Source organism: Phoca vitulina, unplaced genomic scaffold (assembly GCF_004348235.1).
Source record: "Phoca vitulina isolate PV1807 unplaced genomic scaffold, GSC_HSeal_1.0 scaffold44, whole genome shotgun sequence".
Taxonomy (NCBI): Eukaryota; Metazoa; Chordata; class Mammalia; order Carnivora; family Phocidae; genus Phoca; species Phoca vitulina.
In genome coordinates, this window is record NW_022589747.1 from 11297989 (window position 1) to 11324700 (window position 26712).

Sequence of the window (26712 nt, forward strand, 5' to 3'; positions counted from 1 at the left end):
TTTAATTCTACTTGGAAATAATGCCATTTCAAAAGGAAAGAGATGCGCTGTACAAGAAAACAACACGTGGTGTCATAGGGAAATACAGATTGCTGATGTTGACTCTAAGCATGGTATACCTATCCTCTCTACTGGAGATGCCCACATCTGAAGACCAGCTGAATTATTTGCTTGCTTTTGGGAGTCAGTTCTGGATTTAAGCATGATTCCTTTAAAAATGTGATGTATTTATTCATACATTTGCAATTAAATATCCCCATATTGGGGGTGTGTACCCGGTTATAGGGGAGCAATTCCCCAAACATTTGGGTACTGCTCCTGCAGACTAAGGCATATAACAGGGTTTCTCTGAGCACAGTGCTCAAAAAGAAGAAAGTCACAGAGAAGCCAAGGTTAGACTAAATGTATCTGCACATCAGAATCACCTGGAAACATTTAAGAAATACAGTCTTGGGATTTACCCCAGGACCCTTAAGTAGGAACTTCATAGTGAGGCGTAGGAATCTGTATTTTTGAAAACTTTTTTTGTGTCTGAACTAGCACGGTGCACAGGAATGAAGCATCTTCTCTTTCTTGCCTCTACTTGCGGAATATATTCTAAATATGATTCCCAATAAGAACTTCCTCAGTCAGAGCTCATCATGTCTTTCTTTGGCAACGGAAATGACGTCTTCCATACTGAGTTGGATGATTTCTCCTGACATTTGGATCACCAGATCTCTCTAATAACTCTGGAATTTACACAGCTGGCTGTCCACTAGATGCAATTTGGAGGGCTGCTTGAACAAAGATGCCACGTTGATTCTATTGGTATTTTTCACCAGGTCAACCTCCATATGGTGAATTCACATGCAAATATGTTCCTTTTTTCAGGTGAACATGATCCTAAACATTTATAAAACAAGGCAGTTCAGCAACTCCTCTGAGGCCACCAGCCAGTCTGTTTTCATGGCAGCTGTTTGTTGCATGAAAACACATTTGTTAACTTTTCTTTAGTAAATTTATGTTAGGGTGTCCTTGGGTGTTTGGCGGCAGGACAGGAATATGGAAGAAAGGAAGAAAAAGAATGGTGGAGAGGGGTTGGGGGTGGTGGAAATTCTAAACAATGCTCTTTGTCAGTGGGCCTAACTTTGGGTTAGTGCTCAGACTGCAGGCTGGAAGCGGAGGAAAGATGGTCATTGACTCATTGTCACCAACTCTGAGTAAGACTTTTGACCTTTTGGTGTCTTAGTGAATGAACCCACATGGAAAGAAGCAGTGGGAAAAAGTAACATGATCAAGCTGGCCATGAGGTCTCCTAGGTAAATACATGATGATATTGGAATTGAGAGTGCTTGTGACCTTCTGTGGCTTCTTTAGTCTGGGGAGTTATAATTGCTGCAGCAGACAACCCTGTCATTTTGCTTTGTGGGGAGGAGGAGAGAGCCTTTGATGTGTAACTCTGGGATCACTGTGGGAGCTAAGAAAAGAGTAGTCATCTGGCCCCCGCCCATATTTCCAGTTCTCTCCAGAACAAGTGGCAAGAGGTTTCCATGGGATCAGTTTCTTTAAAAAGTTAATTTGATTGTACCCATTTTAAGTGTGCAATTGGAGGAATTTTGATGAATGTATACACCTGTGTAACTACGGCCACACTCAAGAGACAGAATCCGCTCTTCACCCCCCAAAAGTCTCCTTGTGCCCTTCCCAGGAGTTCTCCCCCTGCTGTCAGCTCCTGGCAACACCTAATGTGCTTTTCATCACTATATGTTACATTGGTCTTTTCTAGAGTCTTGTGTAGATGCAACCTCTTATGTATGTATCCTTTTATGCCTGATTTCTTTAACTCAGCTTAATGATTGTGAGATTCATCCATGTGGTATTTCATTGTAGGACAGTACCACAATGTGTTTGTCCAGTCACCTGTCCACGGACATTTGAGTCATTTCTGGCTTGAGGTTGTTGTGAATGCAGCTAGTCTGAACATTTGTCTGCAGGTCTTTGTGAGGGCATAGGTTTTCATTTCTCTTGAGTGAAGAGCTGGGGAAGGAACCGTTGAATCATGTGATAGGTGTTTGGTTAACTATAGAAGGGCTTGGCAGTTTTTCAAAGCAACTGTGCTATTTCATGTCCCCACCAGTAGGGTATAAGCCTTCCAATTTCTCCATGTTTTCTCCAGCAGTTGTTATTGTCTGTCTTTCCATTATAGCCAGGTGAGACAATGTGCAGTGGGATCTTAACAGAGTTTTACTTTGCATTTCCCTGATGACTAAGGATGTTGAGCATCTTTTCACGTGCTTATTGCCCATCAGTTTTAGAAACAGAACTTTTTATTAATAAGGGAGAGCTGTCTACTACGTGACATCTGTGGCCCCTTCCACACCAGCAGAGAAGATGAAGTTCTGTTTGCTGGTGTGGAGAGTGATCTTCTGCTTATTGCATGGAGTCGGCCTGGAATGTGGCCACCACGACCTCCTTGAGCCCTCACCTCTGCTCATGATTTCACTCTTCCTTCTTAGATCACCGGTGGCCTTTTAGCAACCTCCTTTCTCCTTCCAGGCTTCCCTCGGTGTTTGTCCTTGGATTCAACCGGTAAAAATATTTTTTTGGTAAAATCAATACACTCAAATCTGCTCTGGTTGATCCATTATGCACTGTCCCCGTCTTTGAGGTGGCTCTTACCCTGATGATAATAATCACAGCCTCCTGTAGTAGCTGCTAAGAAGCACCATCCACATTCCCTCTTTTTTGTACTGAAGCCTTCATTTCCCAACTGCCAGGCCTGTTGCTGGCTGACAGATCACAATGAAGTCTATGCCTAGAATTGCCCTGGGCCGGAAGGATCTGCCTTATCCCTGAGGAAATACTTGAAGGGCCATGTCAGCTTCAAGCTTCCTATGGGATCAGTTGAGCCCAAGGCTGCAAATGCATTAGAGTTCACCTTTTCTCTGCCCCATCCTGCTTCTGCCTGCATGCAAATCTTTTGTCTCAGAGTGTGTTTTCCTGGATGTATTAGCTTCCTGTGGCTGTAATAACAAGGTACCACCAACTGGGTGGCTTAAAGTAACAGAAACTTATTCTCTCAGAGTTCAGAATGCCACAAGTCCAAAGTCAAAGTGTTGGCAGAGTTGGTTCCTTCTGGAGGCTCTGAGGCCAACCCTTTCCATACCTCTCTTCTACCTTCCAGGGTTTGCCAGCAATCCTTGGCCTGTAGACATATCACTGCAATCTCTGCCTGTCCTCACATCACTTTCTCCTCTGCATGTTTTTAAAAGGACAATTGTCATTGAGTTTGGGGTAGGATTTACTACCAAGGCAACCCATAATGATCTCATCTCAAGATCCTGAACATAATTATATCTGCAAAGATACTTTTCCCAAGTAAAAATAATATTAATAGGGTTTGGGCAGACATATCTTTTGGTGAGGGGCCACTGTTCAGCCAACTACACTGGGAAATTGACCTAGAGCAGTTGCTGACAGGGGGCTAGCAAACCTATTTTAATGTTCCCACATTTGGAAGATGGATCCACCACCAGCTGGCTGGCAATGGGTGAGTGGAGCATGCAGTAGTGGGGCGATCAATACTTAAACTTCTGCTGGCATTGAACTGGGGTGGGAAGGAAATGCATTGGATAGATGCCTCCAAAATTCAAAGAAGGTGGTAAGGACTGTGGAACCAAATGGATATTATATTGTGACAAGACAGCAAAAGCCTGAGAGTGATTCATCACCAAACTAAAATGAAATGTGAAAATCTTATAATATCACTGACAGCATAAAAAGATTCATCTTCTGAGGGGCACCTGGGTGGTTCAGTTGGTTAAGTATCTGCCTTGAGCTCAGATCGTGATCCTGGAGTCCCTGGATCGAGCCCCACATCAGGCTCCCTGCTCAGCGGGGAATCTGCTTCTCTCTCTGCTCCTCCCCCTGCTCATGCTCTCTCTCTCTCAAATAAATAAATAAATAAATAGAATCTTTAAAAAAAGACTATCTTCTGTAGATGGAGGGCAGAAAAACTGAGGATAAGTCCTGGGACTTAATTAAGGAGTAGCAGAGCTCCAGAGAAGGCTGGCTTCTTAATCTTGGCAAGTTTGCTATGCCCAGGGAAGAGCTCTGTTTGGGAAGGAGTGGGACTCTGGGGTTGGGATGCACTCAAAATCTGGAATTACCCCAGACTTTCTTGACACTTAAGGCCTACAGAAATGGCCACTTATCCATGTGAGAGTCTAGTCCTTCTCCCCTTGCTTGAGGGTAATTTGAGGTTTCTGCCTAAAACATCCCACACCCTTCCTTTAGGATCTACTCCGTATCACTTCCTGGCCACCAGACCAACCACTGGGCTAACATCACAACATAACAAGGCTGGGGAAGTGCTGCTTCCGTTAAAGGAAGTGAGGGACTATATCTCCATAAAGCTGCAAGACTAGCCTACATGGACCAGCAAGAAACTGAAGGGTGTGTATATAGCAGGATGCTGAGGGTACTTGCTCAAAAGGGATGCAGTTTACGTTTGGATAAGATGAGAGTTTCTCAATGTAGAAGTATTCTCTTGTGATGCAGGAGCTTTGCCCCAGCAAAGATCCTAAGAAACAGTACTAACACATTGCTATGACGGCTTTTGAGGCTTGGAGAAAGCAAGAGTCACACCAAGTGAAATAGAAACCATGATCCTTTTGTCACACACATGGACAAAAAGATCAAAAAGTTCAGAGTAAAGGACATGCTGGGGTAAGGCCAGAAAACTCAGCCACCCATTCTGTTCCTCAGGACAACTTGAAGTTCATTCCCCAGAACGATAAGGAGCGTGCTGGCAAGAACTGTACAATATCTCTAGGAGGTACCAGGGGCCATGCTGCTACGGAACGATGGTGGGATCTTGAAATAATAAGAGGACAGTTGGTGGGGCTCAACTGTCAGAAGCAAAGTGTCTGCTTGCATGTCCTCCTGACATGGCGCTGGCCTTCCTACAGAACGTGAGAGAAAGGAGAGAGGGTATTCCAAGGGGAGGCTACGCTTTTAGTGATCTGACCTCAGCTGTCACTGCCACAACAGCCCATTTGTGGGAAGTGAGTCACCACTACTGGTCCACATTCAAGGGGAGGGGACACTGGGTCCACCTTTTGGAGGGGTGGTTATTAAAACACTTGTAAACATCTTCTTATCATTGTAACTCAAAAATCTGTGGGTTTAGATGTCGTAGTTCCTAAATGGGAATATTTTCACCAGGAGGCATGAAGCTGTAAGTTACAGCTGCTGCCCAGTCTCTGTTGGTCCTTGCGTCAGTAGATCAGAGGGCGAGGGAAGGAGCCAGCAACTTGGCCCAGGGAAGTTAGCCTGGTTATGAGGTGAGAAGGGGTAGTTGTTACTGAGTGGGGATAAGAATAAACACATGACCCACTGGGCCATTTCTTGATAGTCTCCTGCCCAATTTTGTCAGTCAATGCACAAGTGTAGCAACTGTGGCCTTAGAGTCTGAAAAATACCACCCAGGTAAAGTCACCTAGAGTAGGAAGGTGCTAGCCATGGGTCAGGGGAATCTAGAATAGCTATAGAGGAGGGAGATGATGAGCCCCAGTATAGGTCCTGAGACCAGATACTGAAGCAGGATTGTCTTCCATCCCATGGAAATTTGTGTATAATTGTCTCTGGAAAAACAGCCACCTAGGATTCTTCAGGAGATTTACCCAGGTGGGGTCCACTTATCACATGAAGGAAGTGCCCCTGGGTCACACAGTGGTGGGCTGTGGTGGATGCGGGGTGCATCCCAGACACACAGCCCCTCCTGGACTGAGGCCTTCATTCCTCCAGCTGCTGGAGCATTGCCTGCCTTGGCTAGCAGCCAAGTCTCTCTAGGAATGGCCCTTGGCTGACAGAGCAGCCTCGCTCACAGCTATTACCTTCGTCTCTGGGGACAACCCACACGTAATGACTGGTCTGATGTGAGGGTACAAAGCCTGGCCCCTTGCTTCAGTTTGAGACATCTCTGAAGGGCCATCACAGCTCCAGAGCTCACCGGGGAATCCTCTGCAGCCTTGCTGCACTGCAGTTTCCTTTCTTCCCTTCACTCCCCTGCAGCTGTTGCTCTCCCCAGCATATCCCCCATAGGTGTCCTGTCAGCTCATATGGATCTTAGTGCCCCTTTCCCAGAGAACCTCACTGATGACACCACTGTTAATGTAGTGGTTCCTGTGCTGTGCTCTCACTTTGCATAGATCATCTCTCCAAACGTACTCAATAGGTCTATGACGTAGCTACTACCAGTATCCACATTGTACAGATGAGAAACCAGAAATCATCTGCCCAAGTTCAAAGACAGAGTAGATGGTAGTCAACTTTAACTCAGATCTGTCTCTAGAGCCTGAAGTCTCGGAGTTTACCTTTGAAGTTTCCTTATTTCGTGGTCCTGAGACTATGATATTATTTAGCATAAATATTTTGTCATATTTTGGAATGTATCTTCTAAATGACATTATAGATGTAACAGATGTATGGATTAGCTTTGCCTCAGTAACAAACAAGCCTAAAAACTCAATGGTTATAAAAAAATACATGGGCTTCTTGTTCACATTACATGTCAGCGGCTCTGAGCGGTCTGTCATGGCTTTCCTTGGCACATTTTCTCATTCCAGGACCAATGCTAAAGTTTCAGCCCTTATTTGAGTATGTCCTTCTTACGGCAGAGGGAAAAAGGAAGAGAGCTCATGGAAACTTGTAATGGGAAACGTTGTATCTGCTCACAGAAGCACATTAGTCCTCAAGCCCAGAGAAAGTGACGGTGATGTGTCCTTCATTTACAGGCAGAGGCGTGTGAATGAGTATGAACGATAAAGCAGCTGCAAGATTGCAATTTTTTGCAGCAGATATCCATGTCAGGGCTATGGCAAATCAATAATTCATTTTCACCAGTTAATTTAAATTCAGAAATCACTTGTGTGATGCATTATGTAATGCACAGTGAAAGAAGATTCCAAGTGTGCAGAAGAGGTTGAGTAAAACCAAGGGGAGGTGCTGTGGTGGCGAGGGGACTCAGCAAAGAGAAGTGTGCGGCAGTTCTACCAGACTAGCCTTTGTGAGTTGGCAGGATTCTTGTTCTCCAGGTCGGGGACCTCTTTCACCCAGCCAGTGTTTGGAGGTGTCCGTGAAGGCAGGATGCCTGGGTTTGCCATCATAGGAGAGTGCGAAGAAGCATAGTCAAGTTTTTTATTTTCCAAGAGGTTTTTGGTTTTATATTTTTGATGTGAAAATAGTGATTTGGAAATACCTTTTCCCCCCCCTGTGCTTTGCTTTCTGTCAAATTTGGTACCACCGAGACCCAATGAACGCTACTTGGTGAGCTGCCAAACTAAACACATCCCAGCCAAGCACCTAATAATGGAAACAAACATGTGGTGGGAAAGCGTCTTCTGGATGTTTTGTGGAAATAAGCTCCTGATGAGTCTGCAAAAACAATTATTTCTTCTTCGTTCCTTAAATCTCAATAAATTAGATTAAATCCACCAGGTTTCTTTTGTTGTAAGGGGCAGATTTTAATTCCAAATGCTTAGTTTTGACTAGTCATTTCAAGGAGTTAAAAAAAAAAAGTTTGTATCTTTCACAGGGAAGCTCCTGTGTTATAAGGAAGTTCCAAAAGATGGGAATTTTTTTCAAAAAAAATACATAAAGATTGGCTTTATATTTATTCAATTAGATTTATATCTGTTGTATTAACATTATACAAAATTTAACTATTACTAATTTAAATATTACTTTTAATTTACTAGCACATTTAAAAAATAACCCACCCACTTTACCATAACTGTAGGGACCTGGAGGAAAGCTAGTGACATTTGCAAATTCTCTATTCATTTGACTAATATTGATCCTGTCATCAGTCTACAGAAATGAGTGTCCAATTCCACATGTACACCCATATCCCTCCATACTGATGCATAAACTGACTCAGACAGCTCTTCCTTACTTGGGAGATTCGAATTTGTAATTATTTACATGAATATCATTCACATTTGAGCTTTGAGAGAACCAGGAGGATTGTCCATGCCAGTCAGTGCCTCTTTCTCTCTGTGGATATAACTGTCTGTTTTTTAATCCTCTATGAACTGGCTAGAAATACAATTATTTTGAAGTTAATTAAAATTAAGCAATTACTTTTTCAGAAACCTGTCATGAGGCCAAAATGTTAGCCTTCTAACTTATAAAAAAAAAAGAATTAAAAAAAAGTAATTTCCTGAACACTACTTTTTGAAAGATAGTGGTTAGAAGACATGAATTTCCAAAGTTTTGCAAGCTTGGTAATGGACAAGGGGGAATTCTCTCTACTGTACAGACTTCTCTTTTCACTTCTCTGCTGTCACTGACACAGCAGCTGCATTCAAGGGAGGGTGAGGCCAGCTCCTTGGAGCTGTGCAGAGTGTTCATTCATGCCCTGTGTCCCATGCAGAGTCATGGCAGGTGATTCATATTCATTACAACCTCATTGCTCAGACAATCTACCTGGGAAGTCATAAGACATTTGCTGGTGAAAATATTGCCTAGGTCAATATTCACACGCAAAGTTCAAAGAAAAAGCAGTTCAAATCTGGGTGGGGATGAGGCAGATTCAGAACAAATTGGTAATTTATGAGTTTCTAAGGAAGTTTTTTAAGGTAAAAAGAGCCAGTGACAAGGAAATATCACCTTGATCTTGTTTTCTAAGATTTCACAGAGTGCCTCTTAAATATTCCAAATTGCATGATGCTTGAATAATACTGGTACTCTTTGGTTTTATTTGAGAAATTCAGTTTTACCCCTTCTTTCCCCCTAATGATATAAATTGATTCATTTTTTCTAGTCCCTGTTCATCATTTATTCATTCAAGAGATATTTGTTGATTTTCTACTCCTATCAGGCAATGGGGATTCAGTAATAAACATTCAGACTTAAGAACTACATCACTAAAACAACTTTTGGTTGCAAGAAGTGCTAGTGAGGAAGTGAACAGTGATAATGGAGGGAGTAAGAGGTGGTGGTAATTGGAGTAGGGGAGGCTGTGTTATAGGGTGACCCATAAAGCATGGGAAGGACCCAGCCATGCAGAGAGCCCAGGGGAGGAGATGCCAGGTGGAGAGAACCAGGTGGGAATGCTTTGAGGTGGTCAAGAGCTTGGCATGGTCTGGGAATAGAATGGATCCAATTTGACTTGAGTGTATGGAGTGAGATGAGACTTAGATTCCCCTCTGAATGCAATAAGACACCCCTGAGGGGCTTAGGTAGGGAGTGATGAGATCTAATTTTCATTAAAGTAGATTCATGACATTAAAAGACAACCTCACACGTGTCAGAATGACTAACGTCAACAACACAAGAAACAACTGGTGTTGGCAAGGCTGTCGAGGAAAAGGAACCCTCCTGCACTGTTGGTGGGAATGCAAACTAGTGCAGCCACTGTGGAAAACAGTATGGAGTTTCCTCTGAAAGTTAAAAATAGAACTACCCTACAATTCAGCAATTATACTACTAGGTATTTACCCAAAGAATACAAAAATACCAATTCAAAGGGATACATGCACCCCAATGTTTATAGCAGCATTATCTACAATAGCCAAATTATGCAAGCAGCCTGAATATCCATCGACTATTGAATGGATAAAGAAGATGCAGTATATATATACAGTGGACTATTACTCAGCAGTAAAAAAAGAATGAAATCTTGCCATTTGCAACAACGTGGTTGGAGCTAGAGTATTATGCCAAGTGAAATAAGTCAGAGAAAGATAGATACAGTATGCTTTCACTCATATGTAGAATTTAAGAAACAAAACAAATAATCATAGGGAAAGAGAGAAAGAGGCAAACTAAGAAACAGACTCTTAACTATAGAGAACAAACTGGTACCAGAGTGGAGGTGGGAGGGGGGACAGGTGAAATAGGTGATGAGGATTAAGAAGTGCACTTGTGATGAGCACTGGGTGTTTATGCAAATGTTGAATCATTAAATTGTACACCTGAAACTAATGTTACACTGTATGTTAACTAACTGGAATTTGAATAAAAACATAAAAAATAAAGCTAGGATAAAAAAACAAAACACACAAAGAACCCCCCCAAAACAAACCACACCCCTGAAATCACTGGTCTTCCACTTGCTGCAATTTTCTCCTTTGTATCAGAGAACCCCTAGAGACCTGCATACATGCTCCTAAGTTTCCAGTTCTTGGAGTCTGCTCTCCTCGAACACTCACAAAAACCTCCTTGATCACATTCTGGCTTCATCATGCCTGGCTTAAGATGCTTTTTCCATTGGCTTGATAGTACACCTCCTGGAAGAAGCTGTTACCCTATCATTTTTTCATAACATCAGCTCTGCAACTGGCTTTACTAATGCTCCTTTGCTACCTTCCATCAGTGCCCACAATCAAGATGAAGCGTATATACTCTTTCCACTTGTGTTCAAGTGTGTGAAGGTATGAGGAGTGGGTATGGCTGGCTGGCCTGGGATCCAGCCCTGGGTGGAGAAATATAATAGAGTACTATGGTGCTAAGGGTTGAAGCAGCCTGTCCATAGCAGATACATGGAAGGCACAGAGTTTCCAGACTGGAGGAGAGGTAGAATCCAAGAGCACCTGTTTGAGTTTTTGCAATTCCAAGACTGCTATTGAGGATAATCTCAGTGTAACTATTAAGACTTCTAAATAAAAAACTGTATCTGAGAAACAGCCTATTTTTTTTTTTTTTTAAGTTCCTGGAGTATAGCGGGGGAAGGATTTGTAGGTGGCACTAATAGATGTGCTCAGAAATGTCACACAGGATGTAGGTGGTCAGTGATGGTGATGTCATGAATTTCCACCTGGGAAGATGGATCTCCAAAGAAAAAATATCTGTTGGATTTGATGGAAGTTCTGGGAACTCATTGCATTTTGGAGGGTGGAGAGCAATCCTGTGGCTCACTATTCCTCTCAGCAGGGGGAATCTGTCTATGGTGTCCCTCTACTCATCATGAATTTAGTCCTGGGGTTGACTTGACTAGGGTTGCCCTGCTTGGCAGACTTCTCCACCCTTCTAAGGGAAGATATAATTGTAGCAGGGGGAAACTCTGTAATTCTCTCTAGACTTGGGAAAACACAATGAAAAGGAAAAACACAACCAAAAGGTATTTTGGTTAGAGTTGCCTTAGGAAAAATTATTGCAGGGAATTCGTGGAAAAACATTGCTTTCCAATTTCAGAACTACTCAAAATATTGGGTAGCTAAATATAAAACACTGTTCACAGGCTTGCAGGTCCTGGGGCCTGGCTAAAAGTGATGCCTTCTCTCTCTCTCCTCTCTCTCTTTCTTTTTAATTTTTCATCTCCAGTCAGCCTTATAAGCTTAACCAAAGATAATTACCAAACAAGAATCTTAATTGTTCTCCTAGCACAAGTTCTTACTTAATTTGAAAAACATTCTTGGTGTTAATAAAATTTCCCTCTGAAAAATAATGGCTAAAATGAAAAAAAGGAATGTTTCATGGCTTGAAAGAGCTCACAAATGCATCTTTCAGGAAATGTTTTATAAAGTCTGTGAAAATCAAAGGAACATTTCAATCACCCATTGTTCTTGGCATGAATTATAGAATAAATAACTCCAAGGATTTTGTGTGTTGGACTGGAAGACCTTGCTCTTCGTGTCCCTAAAGAAGATCTAATCAACAGAAGGGAACTGAGATTGTAAAGTGAAATCTCAACTGTAAGAGGTGTGAGGCTTGAAATTCACTTCTAGGTAGAATTATTAAAATGTATTCTTTAGTGATACAACTTTCCTTTAATATTTTAACCTTTTCTCCCTAAAGCAATGAACAACAATACAAATGTAAAGAAAAAAAGTAGGGAGGGATGCTATGCTTGTTCAATCTTTCTCCTCTTCCCTTTCTTGCTTTACATAGATGTATAGTTGATTCTCCTTATCTGTGGCAGGTATTGTTCTATAAAGTCACTGAACTCGCTGAATTAGCAAATTGTTCCCAGGAGAAATGCAAGGGCATTCCTATAAGCCTCTGGCCACCATGTTTTCATCAACAGATCAATAGAGCCTGGTTTTAAGTGTGTTTCTGTTTAAAGACACCTTATTTAATCTATGTTACTGTCTCATTAACATTGAACTCCTGGCCAATAGCACTGTAACTCATGACTAAATGAAGCTTATTTAACACGTATTTGGAAAAGAAAAATTCAGAATGCTATCACATGGGTTTTATGAAATATGCTGGCACTTGGCATAGGCAGGTCCTCAAGACTCCTTGAATTCCAAGAAATCTGTAGCTATTTGTAGGCTGGTCAAGCCCCTGGGCTGGTCTTGTCCAGTACAGATCCCTTTACCTGGAAATTCTGCAGTGTCCAGAGGTTGAGTAGGATCCTGCTATCTGGGAATTATTTGGACTCAATTAGGCCTAGAACTTAGATTATTCTCCTTTGAGAAAGATTTAAAAAATGGGAATTGCCCCTTCATACAAGGATCATTATGAAGAATCAAGCCATGTGCTCTCAGTTGTGAGGCATTGATGTAGGTTGCTAAACTTACACCTCCTGGAATGTTCTGATTTCTATGAGGTCAGAAGACATTTCCTAGTTCATTATAGTATATACAGGTAGTTTGAGGGACTAGAAATCTAGAGATGGAAAATTCAGGAAAAACTCTTTTCTCCTTTAGACTAAGCTCACTTCTTCTTACTCCCTCCACCCCAATTATAATTTCCATGAACAATTTTCCTCCTCTTCACTCAAAAGGGAACAGCACTTGGCCTTCTTGACAGTAACTCAAAATGAAATAAAATAAAAATGCGTAGCCGACTTTATGTAATTAAGCAGAAGGTCTTTTCAGGTGAATGTATTTTACCTGAAATGGATTTCTAAGAGAAGCAAGCCCGGAAGACATAGGATAGTCTGGCTGGTATAAATTACAGGATGTCTGTGTTCTGTTTTCCTTGTTGGCACAATGATGATAATGATAACTCTTCTCCCTGATTTATCGTGAAGATTCTACATTCAAGCATGATATCTTAAGAGGCTATAAGTCACCAGAGGGGCCACATGGCTTCCTTACCTAGAGAACCTTATTGATTCCCTGAGGTGCTGGAAGGACAGCTTGCACTAAATTGATTTGTAACAAGAGTTACCCTAGACCTCATAAGTTTTTGGTGGCCACTACTTTCCCACTAACCCCTGATTCAGTTTCCCCTGGCTTGCGCAAGGCAAACTCCTCAGTCCCCTTTCAATGGTTTGCCCAATTGTTACAGGAAGTCTGTGGAGATGAACTTTTGTGAACTAGCTGATAGTTCTCACGTATTTTTTTTTCAATCTGGTCCCTTTCATTGGTCTCTACTGCTTCTTTTTTTTTTTTTAAATGTTTTATTTATTTATTCATGAGAGTCAGAGAGAGAGAGAGAGGCAGAGGCAGAGGGAGAAGCAGGCTCCCCGCCTAGCAGGGAGCCCGATGCGGGACTCGATCCCAGGACCCTGGGATCATGACCTGAGCCGAAGGCAGACGCTTAACCATCTGAGCCACCCAGGCGCCCGGTCTCTACTGCTTCTAAAGCCACTTAATGTTGGCACCTAAACACTCAAAACACCTGTTGTGTTCTATGTAGAAATGCAGGGGTTCCTTCCACTCCTTGGTCTCCTGGGCTTTGGAGAATCATTGCTTCTCATATATACTTTTCTCCATTTCTTTTATAAATAAAGCCTGAGGAACATCAACTCCTCCTTTCCCTGTAAATAAGCTTCTCACACATTTTCTTTCCCGAGTATATAGATGCCAAGGGCTACCAACCCTACTATAGTTGTCTTGACTTATGGGAATCCTAATGGTGGTTATAAATCTTCTCAGAATGAAGCCCCTGCTTTAGTTGTAAAGTCAATGTGGATAAGATCACTTTCCTCCTGTACTCTCAGTGGCTGTCCAAGGAAGAAGGCATCAGGAAATGTTTGATTTCTATATAGATGTTTCTGCATCATCTGTGATTTCTATAGACTTACATGAGTCAGAGGGGACATAGCAGAGATGTTTTGGTGAAAAAGAGGAAATCTTTAGGTTGTCTCTCAAGTCCTGCTGAAGCCCTGGGTTCTAACTCTGGTGACAGATGACAGTTGCATCCACCTACAGCAAACTGAGTGGCAGCAATTACTCTGTTTATTAGCCAATACTTTCCTCACTCTTTGCTTCTCAGCAACTGTGAGGACTGGACTAGATAAGCAGAGAAAATAAGTTGAAAGTATCTAAGTGCTCTTACTATGAGTACTCAACCTAACTTTGTAGGAGAGGTTGTACTCAAATGAAGAAAAGAAGTAAAATTAAATGGAAATGTTTAGTGTCATTGTTTTGCAGGCCAGTGCTTCTCAAACTAACACACATACACACACATCACCTGGGATCTTGTTAAAATGCTGATGCTGGTTTAATAGGTGTGGGGTGGCACCTGAGATTCTGCATTTCAGCAGATGTTGCTGTTCAAGAACCACAATTTGAGTAGCTGAAACTAAGAGATGTTTACCTTCTCTTCCCCTTTTTTTGCTTTCTCTATATAGCTATGTAGCCCACCATCAGGACCTCTGAGATTAAAGATGAGAACAAAAGTAAATGAAGCTAACTCTTGCTATTAGTTATTAGCCATTCTGATAAAGACAGTGAGTCCTAGTCTGCTTGGGCCACTGTAATAAGATACCACAGAATAGGTAGCTTCATGAGGCACAGAAATTTATTGTTCACAGCTTTGGAGGCTGGAAACACTAAGATCAGGACACCAGCATGGCTGTCTTCTGCTAAAGGCCCCTTTCCTGTTCCTGGCTGGAGTCATTGCAATGTCCTCACGCGGTGGGAGGGACTAGAGATCTCTCCGGAGCCTCTTGTCTAAGGCACGAATCCCATCCAGGAGGGCTCCACCCATGACCTAAGCACCTCCCAAAGGCCCATCTCCTAACACTGTCACATTTGGGGCTAGGATTACAACATATGAATTGGGGAAGGGGAGACACAAACATTTAGACCATAGCATAGTGGGAAGAAGGTACTGGAACAACACTTCTCAAATATTACAGTGCACAGGGATGGCCTGGGGATCCTGTTAAGATACAGATTCTGACTCAGTTAGTAGGAATGAAGCCTGAGATGCTGGATTTCTATCAAGCTCCCACATGACACCTAAAATTGCCATTCAAGCTGTGAGTAGTGAGGGTCCTAGCGGACAATAGAGTTTACAACTCACCCATCCTTTTTCTTTGTGTCTGCCTTTGTTGAATTTTCCAGAGAAGATTGAGGGAAAGGCATGAGACAGAAATCTTAATTTTAGTTAACTGGGATACTTGCTAAGATTCTGTGGAGGGGAAGGTGAAAAGAAGCAGGTGGGATGTGAGTGTCCACTTCAGGATGTAGTCAGCTGGGTTCCTTTTGATTTAAGCTCTTTCCCACATGGGTTCATTTGCTGGTTATTTCATGAGGTTTGTGCCTGTTTCTGTGGCCCCAAAGCCCCGAGGTATCCAGACGGGTCGTCACTCTGCGCTGCACATTACAAGCCACTTAGAAGGCTGAAGACAAGTAATTTCAACCCAGGGAATTCCCTTCATGACCAGGACTCCCTCTTCTTTTTCCCACTTTGAATGAATAGAAGTCAGCAGGACTTTCGTCACCTCTCACTTCTGTTCAGTTCAAGTTTCTGTCTGCACATGTGTGCACATATCATTTGGAGGCAAACAGAAGGCTGGGTTCGATCAGCCACCACTCCAGAGAGACTCTTCATTTCCTAGACTGGCAGTGGCAACTCAGTGCAATTTTCCATATGTACCGAAGCATTGTTCCCTTTAAATTCACCTACAGTGCATCCTTACCCCACACCCTGTCACCACCCTACCATTGCGCAGCTCCTGGCTTCAGTCTGGGCTCTAATTGTTGGACACTGACTGTTGAAGACAAACCATGTAGAAAAAGCCCGGGTCATGTTCATGAGCATGCTGTGGTGGTTCATCCATTGCTTACTTTTTCCTTACATACCCGTGTACTTCCAAATGATCTTTTATTTCTGTGCTGAAAACAGACACACAACCATATACACATGCATCAGTGTTCTCTGTTAATTTCTTCTGAAATCATATTGCACAAGCGTGAAAGTTGAAAAACATCCCACTTCCTTACCAACCAGTTGAAACTTTCCTGATGACAGTCCGAAGTAACCACAATAGACAATGAGTGAACATTTCAGTTGGGAGGATTTCCCCATCCTCTTCTCCTGTCAATGAGGCATAAAGTTCCCAGCTGATTTCTCCATCTGGCCCTACCATTCCTGGAAACCTGCTTCCAAAGAAGTCAACGGGAAGATGTGAAAGAGGGGTTTGCCTGCGCATAGGAGGTGGAGGCGGGGGCGCTGATGTGGTCTAGTGGCTCTCTCGTGGAACCACACTGGCAGCCTGATGCCTATTTTTGAATGTTAGCACTAACTTACTATAAGGATGTAAGCTCCCGAGTTCTCAAAATGAAAAAAAAAAAAAATTAAAATACACGGGAGCTACAGTTCCTCATTAGAAATATTTTGAGCATGAAAATTTTAAGAATTGGCTTCATACATAAAAATCTCAACTGACTTTGGATAAAAATATAAGCCACAATTTCAATAGGAAGGGCTTCTCTAAACACACTCATATACATACATGATACAGAAAACAGCTGCATTAGGATCTAATTTCTTTTTAAAAAATTTTTTAAATGATTTATTTATTTTAGAGAGAGAGAGAGAGCTTGTGTGCACATGCATGCGAGAGTGGGGGGAGGGACAGAGGGAGAGAATCTCAAGCAGACTCCCTGCTGAGTGTGGAGCCTAATGCGGGTCTTGATCCCATGACCCCATGGGCTGAAATCAAGAGTTGGTCTCTCAGTCAACTGAGCCACCCAGGAGTCCCAAGATCTAATTTGTTAAATGTTCAAGGGCAGACATCTCTCACTACTCCCTACTCTCTTTCAGCTTTGATCCGAGAGGGTGGGCTGCATGTTAGTTTTTCCAAAGCGGGTGAGAAAAATTCTTAGAATTATTTTTTTGTGAGACAGTTTACCATGCCACATATAATTGTGCAAAGCCAACTGTCACAGTTAAAGGCAGAATGTACAAAGATGTACAATACCAACAGCCAATCCTTAGTGATGTGTCAATGTATGTTCATCAGTGGCAAAAAATATACCCTCTGGTGGGGGTTCTTGGTAACGGAGGAAGCTGTGCATGTGTGGGGACATGGAGTATATGGAAAATCTCTGTATCTTCCCTCAATTTTGCTGTAAAGCTAACACAGTTCCTAAAAAATTGTAGTAAAAAAAAATTACTCAGAGAAGATCTTAAAAAATCTGTCATCTAATTTGTGCACAAAACTAAGTCAATCCTCATTCCCATATTTGAATTATGTTTTGAACATAATTGGTGAAAGTTACTTGAGCAAATTTTCTATGTAGGTACTTTACTAGAAGAAATAATCAGTAGAAAAAAAGTAACAAACTGTGCAATTAAAAAAATAATATCTTCTTTTAAGTTCAAAGTATCACTCTATGTCATGAAAATTATGTAACGTTACTTAAAAGTTCATGGATCTGATATTAGATAATTTTTCTGAAATAACAATAAAGCTTTTCTAGAAGACTTTAAAAAGTTGCCTTTCTTTCCTTTACTCTTTTAAATGTAGGAGTTCAGTCATAAGGCTTCAAAATTTCAAGGTCCAAAGGCTGTTGAGTTTCCTAAAGTTACAGATGTTCAACCACCAGCTGCACCATTAATGCTAAAACGTCATCCTTGAGCTGGCTGCATCAAAATCACTTACAAAATTTTTAAAATTTTAGATTACAAGGCCCCTTTCAAGTATCCATTAAATTAAATCTCCAGAGGGGAACGAGGAATCTGTGTTTATGGTTCCCAAGTGTTTAGAGTAGGCATACAAGTTTGGGAATCACTGAATTCAGTGGTTCCTGTTTGTTTGTTAATTTAGACTAGAAAAGGAGGACTGACCAAAATTACACTCAACGATCCTTAAGTTCTAAAATTTTGTGGTTTAAAAAAATTGTAAAACAATTCACACTTAATAGTACAGTATACAACTAACACTGAAGCCAAGGAATAAACAATCCCAGAGCTGTAAAAATCACTCTATGTGTTCTCCAGCACAATTCTCCCTCCCAAGGAGAAGGAACCACTATCCTAACTCTTGTGATAATCACTTTCTGACTTTTCTTTGGTTTTACCGCCTCTGTATGAATCCCTAAACAAGAGTTTATTTTTGAATTATATGTACATTGATTTATACTATATGATCTCTTGTAGGTCTTGCTGCTTTTGTTCAAATTATGCTTATAAGACCCATCTACACTATTATATAGCTGTAGTTCAGCCCTGCTCTATGCTGTATAATACACCATCGTCTAAATAGACCACGGTTCATTTACCCATTCTACTTTGGACAAACATTTAGATTTTCTTCCTAAGTTTTGGGATATTATTAACAATAATGTAATTAGTGTTCTTGTCCTTTGTCCTGGTGCACATATGCATAAATTTCTTTTGAATTCATACATAAGTGTGTGCATGCACACTTGCACACACCCATACATATGGGTAGTCTTTGCATTGCACAGAACCATGTTAACTAAAACCCGTACATATCCCAACTGTGTCTGGGCTTGGCAGACTTATGGTAACTGTTACCAGTACTACCTCAGTTGCTACGGAACTATCCAAAGTGAGGACACAGTTTTAATATGCAAAAGTTTCAGTTAACACGACATTGTGCAAAGCAAGAACAGCCTCTAATACACACATATGCCTAGGAGTGGAATTGATGGGGAATAGGAATTCATATCTCAGTTTCATCAGTAGTACCAACCTATTTTCCAAAGTAGTTGTACGAATTTATTTTTCTATCAGCATTGTGTCAGAAGTATCCATTTTTCCACATCCTTACACATACTTGGCATTTCCCAGATTAGTGGTGAAGGTGAGCACCTTGTTCCATGTTTTCATTGGTTATATGTATTTCTCTTAGGTGAAATGTCAGCCTAGCTATTTTTCTATTTTTCTGTTAGGTTGTTTTTCTTTTTTCTTACTTATTTATAGAAGTTCTTTATATAGTCTGGTGTGTTTTTTTGCAGATGTGTTATAAGTATGTATTTCAAATTTATGAAATTATTTGATGAACAAAAGCTTTCAGTTTTAAATGTGGCAATATTTAAAAATTAACTATATTTTCCTTTGTAGTTATGCTTTTGTGATTGCTTAAGAAAGACTACCCTACCCTAAAGTCTAAAAGATATTTACTTAAATATTGTCCTAAAATTTTAAGGTTTTGCTTTTGGCATTTAGGCATTTAATTCATCCGGAGTGGATTTTTGTTTATAGATGAGGTAGGAACCTAATTTCCTTTCTTTTTCATCTATGTGTTGATGATTTTTCCATATGTATTTGTGAGTAGGTCCTCCGTTCCCTAATGATCTGCCATGCCACACCCTGTCATATATCAAAGGTCCATTAACATTAGTGCATCTGGATTCTCTATTCTGTTCCACTGGCTAATTCGTTTGTCCCTGGACAAATACTACATTGCCTAATTACTATCACTTTATAATGAGTCTTTCATAATTATTCTCCTCAGAAGCGTTTTTGCTATTCCCAGTTTTTTGTTTTTTCAGTTAGATTTTAAAATCAACCTATCAAGCTACATGAGATTTTAATCAAGGTTTTAAGAAATCTACAGATAAGTTAGGGTCAAATTAGCCTCTTTGGAATATTACTAAGCCTTCCTGACCATAAATTTCTCTTAAGTTATCCAGATTTTCCTTAATATCTTTGAGTAAGTGTTATTTTGGGTATGGGTCTTATTCATATTCTGCTACATTTATTCTTAGAAACTTTATAGATTTTTCTATTGTAAATGTTATCTTTAAAATTATATTTTCAAAGTATTATTACAGAACTGTTGGTAGGGAACCATTCCCTTTAAAATTAGGTAGTGCCTAAGACTGTTTCCTATCACTACCATAGTCAACATTATACTGGAGACCTTAGCTATCACAATGATACAAGAAAAATATTAAAGGGGTTAGGTTTGGAGAAGAGGGTCATTATTTACAAATAATATCATTGTACACATAGAAAACACAAATGTATCTATGGAAAAATTACTTAGAAATAACCAATGAATCACCAAGTTGACCAGATATAAGACCAATATGCAAAAGTCAACTGTACTTCTTTTTTTAAAGACTATTTATTTATTTGTCAGAGAGAGAGAGCATAAGCAGGGGGAGTGGCAGGCAGAGGGAGAAGCAGGCTCCCCGCTGAGCAGGGAACCCTATGAGGGGCCCGGTCCCAGGACCCTGGGATCATAATCTGAACTGAAGGCAGACGCTTAACTGACTGAGCCACCAAGACATCGCCACAAGAGTCAATTGTACTTCTTAGTTGTACTTAGATTGCATGTGATAAAAGTGTATATTTAGCAGATTTAGGGAGAAATATGTCCTGGTACAATAGCATTCTGTGAAAAAGTACTCTGTTTTGTGGGTGTGGTTTACCATTTAACAAAACAGTATAGAAGCCAGAATCTATTAATTGCCATTTGGGATTCGAACAAGTTAGTATCTGTCTAAACTAGTATACAAAAGTGATTCTTTAATACAGAACTTTAAAAAGACAACAAAAAAATTGATTAAGAACGACTGAATCCATACTATAGAATGAGACTATATGCAAATTACTCATTTATAATACGAATAGTCATTATATTAATACAACACACTAGAAGTAACCCAAAGTATTATTCTGAAGACAAGTTTTAATTCCTTCTGGTAGGATTGCTGAAATATGTAGGGATGGTAGGGGTAAGGCTCGCTGTCTAAATGCCATTCATTTTGTTGTGTCATCATCCATAATCTGGATTCTTTGTTGATCCTTTTCTGGGTGTTTGGTGCAAATCTGAACTGGAATGGTCACCTCTTTACACCAAGCTAGATAAGAAGTATTACTTTTTTTTTAAGATTTTATTTATTTATTTTACAGAGAGAGAGAGAGAACACAAGCAGTGGGAGTAGGAGAGGGAGAAGCAGACTCCCTGCTGAGCAGGGAGCCCGATATGGGGCTCGATCCCAGGACCCTGGAATCTTGACCTGAGCCGAAGGCAGACGTTTAACCGACTGAACCACCCACACATCCCAAGAAGTATTACTTTTGTTATTGTTTGTTTTTTGCAACTTTTTAGCATTTATTATTTTAGTGAAGAGCTGTGTCATTCTCTAGCCAGATCCACGCACTTGATTTTAAGCTCCTTCATTTCTTTCTGGAAAACAGCAGCTGTTCATCACAAGGGAAATGGTTAATCTGTTTGTGTAGGACTTCATCCTTCTGTTCTGACTCATTGTTTTCTTCTCTTCCCCTTTTCAGGAGAATAAAATATGCTCAGATTCTTAATAGTTTTGATTCTTCTTGGACTACTCCCCCATATTTATAGTGGCCATGGGAATTCATGGCATCTCTTCCTCTCATTCACAAACTCCTCAGGAATGACTTTATCACACATTTCACAGTTTAATCTCTCCCTGCCCGCTACCGGGGAGCTGCAAAACCCCTGTAGGTCCCTATCTTCATGATTGTTGAATTCTGTTTTAAATGGTTTGATTAATGTGTACCTCATGTTTAAAAAATGCGATAAATAAAAAATGCAGTGACAATAAAAAAGAGAAAATGTCTAGGAAGAAAATTAGAATTGTGCAAAATCTATGTGAGGAAAATGTTAAATCACTGAAAAACATAAAGGAAAAATTGAAAACTTGGAAGGGGTATCTCCTACTCTCAGTAGCAAGATTCAATATCCTAATGAGGTCAGTTCTCCCTCAATCAGTTTATAAGTTTATTGTGAGCACAACAGAAATACTACTGTGATATTTTTAGAACCAAATACACTAAATTCCAAGTTCATGGGTAAAGAAACTGTGAGAGGAAAGTCCAGAAAAATCTAAACAGAAAAACTAACTGGAGTATAGAGGTATATTTATAATATAAATCTACAGTAATTAAATATCATGGCATGGGAGTATAAATAAACAAATCAGTATAAGTGCATAAAGTGCATAAAGACTCCAGAAACTGATCCAAAGACATACGGGGATTGAATATGTGAAAAAACCATCATGGCATAATATTGATGACATTGAACATTTGAAAATTTATTAGGGGAAAATAGTACTTTGGATTCTTATCCCTTTCCACATTGAAATAAACACAAAACAGGTGCAAGATTAAGTATAAACAGGGAAACTACAAAAGTACTGAAAGAGAATTTTTAGCCAATATTGGTAAAAGGAAAACCTTTTTGGGCATGGCAAAAAAATAAGAAAATAAAATATTGATAAACTGATAAATTTAATTAGAAAACAATAAAATGTTTCTGTTACATTTTGTGCTAAGAGGATAATTATGAGTTTTAATGCTTAAATATTACTCTAGCTGAGTAAGTATTTCTACACTTATTAAATGAAAATGTAGTTGGGTAGAAAAAAGATTTTATTACTCTCTCAGTTAAGTGTTGGCTACTTGAACTGCAAGACTACTCTTGTTCTTGATATAATTGAGTTTTGTTTTATTTTTTTGTCTCCCTTCCTCTCTTCTCTCTCTCCCTTTTTCTGTCCCTTCTTCCCTGCCTCTCTCCCTCCCTCCTTCCTTTCCTTCCTTCCACAAAGTACCCAGAAAGTATTTATTTTTTTATTTTTAGAGAGGGAGGTGGGAGAGGGGCAGAGGGAGAGGGAGAGAGAGAATCTCAAGCAGGCTCCACGCCCAGTGAGGAGGCCAACGTGGAACTGGATCCCATGACCTTGAGATCATAATCTGAGCTGAAACCAAGAGTCAGATGCTGAACTGACTGAGCCACCCAGGCGTCCCAAATCCTTGGATTTTATTGGGGTGATCCTTTAGTAAACCTTGCAGCTTCTATAGTTCTTGAGAGAGAGAGACAGACAGAGAGAGACAGAGACACAGAGACACACAGAGAGGGACAGGGAACTCATGGGTACTTTCTGTCTGCTGTTCACTCATGCGGTCATTCTATCATGTCTTTGATAAATATTTACTGCACAGCTATTTTGAGTAGATGTTACTAACATGGGGAAGAGTGTCATGATGCCTGCCCTCGTAGAACTTACAGACTCTCAGAAGGAGAGGGGAGGATTCCTCTTTTAGTTAGACAACACTTGATATGATGTAAATTGACCGGTCTATGATCAGCTTGGTCATCCCCAAAGGTGGCCGGGACCAAGTTATGGTGTCATTAGATTTTTTTTTAAGAACTGGCAATTGAAAGCAGTCAACCAATTCATGTTACTGTTTAAATGCATTCTTATGAACATTGTCCTAAGTTCTGGACTTGTTAATAATTTTATGAGTTGCTAAAGAAATCCTTTTCTTCACTACTTATTGTGATTAAAACAGGAATATATTTGTTTAGTGACAGTGGCAAATTTAACCTAGCTTATCGTCAAATTAATCTCTTCACCTACTTTTTTGCTGGTATTACTAAATGAGGAGAAGAAAACGATTAAGCCCATCCATCTTGGGATTCTCGGTTCTCTTAGCATCATATATGAGTTAATTGTTATTTGATGAGAGTGTTCATTAGGGTTGGTGAGGTAAGATACTCTAAAATCAGTGTAACTACACACACCTGAGGTTTGTTTTTCTTTTTACCTTCACTGGCTGTCAGTTTATGGTTGTGCATAGATATCCAAAAGTTTTTCCTAGTTCCTTGAAACCTATTTGCTTTCTCAGCAGCTTCCCCCTTTCGGAGCCCGAAAGTACACTGTTAAGTGGCTCAAACGTGAGTCAGGTACTGAGTAACACTTTCAAAACAGAATGCTAGCCTGGTTGTGTCCTTTTGGTTTCCATACAAATAAATCAACCATAGATCATAAAACTCAACCTGTAATAACAGTCACTAATATTTAATAAATTGCCAAATGGTTTGAAAACCTGTTCAAATATTTCGCACCACGCACAAAAGCAGTTGAAATAAACTGCTTGGTTATAAAAATCACGTAGCACGTAATTATTGGCATTATCATGTTCATTTATTCTCTCATTCTCTCTTTTTGGAAGCAAAATTCTTGGTTTGAAAAACAACTTTTCCGTGGCATTTCCCATTCTGAGTTGTGATGTGAATTTTAAGTAAAAAATAAACTTGGAGCAGTGATAAAAATGAAATTGGACCTTTTTAAAAATAAGAAATCACAAACTATAATTTAAATGAGTCACTGCTGATTAATATAATAATAATTTTCATAAGGAATTTATTGCATTGTGTATAGAAAAGCCACTATGGAAACTCATGAAAGTATTACGGTGTGTCAAAGTTTTAGATTAATTTTTTGTAAAAGAAATGACTTGGAAACTAAACATGTGCCTGGGTTTTGCACAGTGAAATTTGGATTTGAAAAGAAGCCGGGATCCTGACTTATTTATCCTGGCCAGGACTTTAGTTACTGATGTCCTAAGAAATACTGAGTTCATGTACTTCAAATGCTGTTAGAAATGGATATCCAAGCACCTGCTGAGGTTCCTCCCATCGTGCCTATCCATAGAATGGGTCTTTTGATTTTAAAAATCCTGAGGTGAGTCTACTCTGGTCCACAAACCAGGGTCAACAATTTTGTCAGCCTGGCCAAGTATTAGAAATATGTTGGAAAAATAAAGAGCCTCCCAATTTTAATGCAGCTTTACCCAAAGTTAGTTGTTATATACTCAATGTTATGTAACAGGAGGCTTTGCCTTTTGATGGTTACTGATCCCAGGGAGCCAACTGTCAGTGACAAGTAACTGTCAAGATCATGATCACACTCTCCTCTCAGAGTGCCTCCATTCAGTATCCTAACATCTGGGAATAATAGGTAGGTTGTTTTGTTGACACTTTCCTGTACAAACTAGATTAAAATCTCAGGCCATTTCTGGATGGGATGAAGGTTAGGATTAGGTCAGTGGCAATAGAGTGCTCATGATGAGGTGAGAAATCCCCATGTAGGCAAGTTCTGAGATTGCCTTGCAACATTGACGTAAAACTCATCCATCAAGGACCAAATGGAGACTTTAGCAACGGGACCCAACACCTACCAGGTGCAAAGAAAGGTGTGAAAAACACCTAGCACTTCTTAAAAGGCCTTCAAATTAATTGCAGTTGTTAAACCCTCTGAGCCCACATTATGTAATTTCTCTTGCTGTGGGGCTGCAACCATCATATATCTTCATTATGTAGGAGGAAGTTAAAGCACAAAGGATGGGTGATTTACCAAAGACTGGGGAGAAAATCTAATTAGAACCTTAGACTTGGTAGCTTTCTCTTTTCCCGTAAGTTCTCTTGTGGCTTTTCCTGGGTCTCATGAACTGCTTGCATAAGGAATTCGGTTCCAGGTCTGAACAAAAGCATATAACACCATTCCACAGTGTAAACTACTCTGTTGCGGGAAGAAGCCTCATGTGTCAGATAAAGATCTGAGTGGCAGATACCTATAGATGAAGTGACACAAACAGAGGAAACACACCCAGAAGAAGACAATCTTGTAGTGCTTTGCTACAGTATCTTACACAGCAGACTTTGTAGGTGACACACCCCTTCTCCCATCCCTTCCATTCTTCAGATAGCTAGTCTAACCCAGTGTAGGTAATTTTCCCCCTAGCCAGAGACTGGTTCAGGAATTGTCAGGCCTAAATCAACGAGAGCTAGCAAAATGTAAGGAGAGTTAAGATAGCTTAAAAGAAATCTAGTTGAGAGAGGAAAGCAAGAAGGAGAAAGAATATGTATACGTATCCAGCTGCCGACACAAACACAATCTCTAAGCTGGTGGGAATGGAGAGGGAACAATTTGAACATTGTTCACCTACCTCCTTGCCTCCTCAGCCCTGGCCAACCCTGGTCATGAACAAGAAGGCGTTTTCTTAACTGCTACTGGTGAACCAGCCGTAGAATCAAGCTGACCTTACTGGGACGGGTAGAGTAGGGAGACACCAATACTTAGATCTCCTTGATGGTGATCACGAGCTACTAAACCAACCCACCCTGCAGCCCTTTAACGCTGGGCTTCCTCTGATGTGAGTTAATGCATTTTTTTCTCATTATATAAACCAGTTTGGGTTGGGTTTCTCTACCTGTAATAGAAATTCTAATCAATATACCCTGACATATGTGACATTTGCTTCACGTCTTATGGATTTGGGGCATCTGTGTGCTGGTTGGTCACCCTTTTGTTCACACCTCAATCTGCCTGTCCTTCTCTGCACTCCAGAAGGTTGAACATTTTGGACTGCATCACCTGGGTTCTAGTGATTTCTGTCTTCTGGTTCAGGTTCAATGAGTTGGAGGCAGGCCCTGGTAACATATGGGAGGACAGAAGAAGACATGAAGGAGTTTCTTCAACATTCCCGTCAGCTTAGAAACTACATCTTTTGCCTTAGAATCAGCTGTGCCAATCCATGACTGTAGCTCCCAGAAGAGGACACTCTTCCCTGGCTCTCTACCTCTTTCCTGCTTTGTTTCTTCATCCCCGGGCTGGTACGGTTGCCTCTATTGCCCGCCTCTGGCTGCCTGAATGCCCCATGTTTGTCCCCTTAAGTTTGTCATACCTCCACAAGTGACCTTTCATCAAAGTCTCCTCATTCAAACCATCTGCAGGGAATTGTGTTGTCTTCCAGGACTTTGATATGTGTGCTACCTGCCTCACTCTCTGGCCT

At 40.5% G+C, this 26712-nt stretch overlaps 1 long non-coding RNA gene across 3 annotated transcripts in view; it reads right to left on the reverse strand.

Moving 5' to 3' along the window:
• LOC116648564 overlaps positions 1-26712 on the reverse strand; it is a 167802-nt gene that overhangs the window by 57659 nt on the left and 83431 nt on the right. The window lies entirely within an intron of this gene.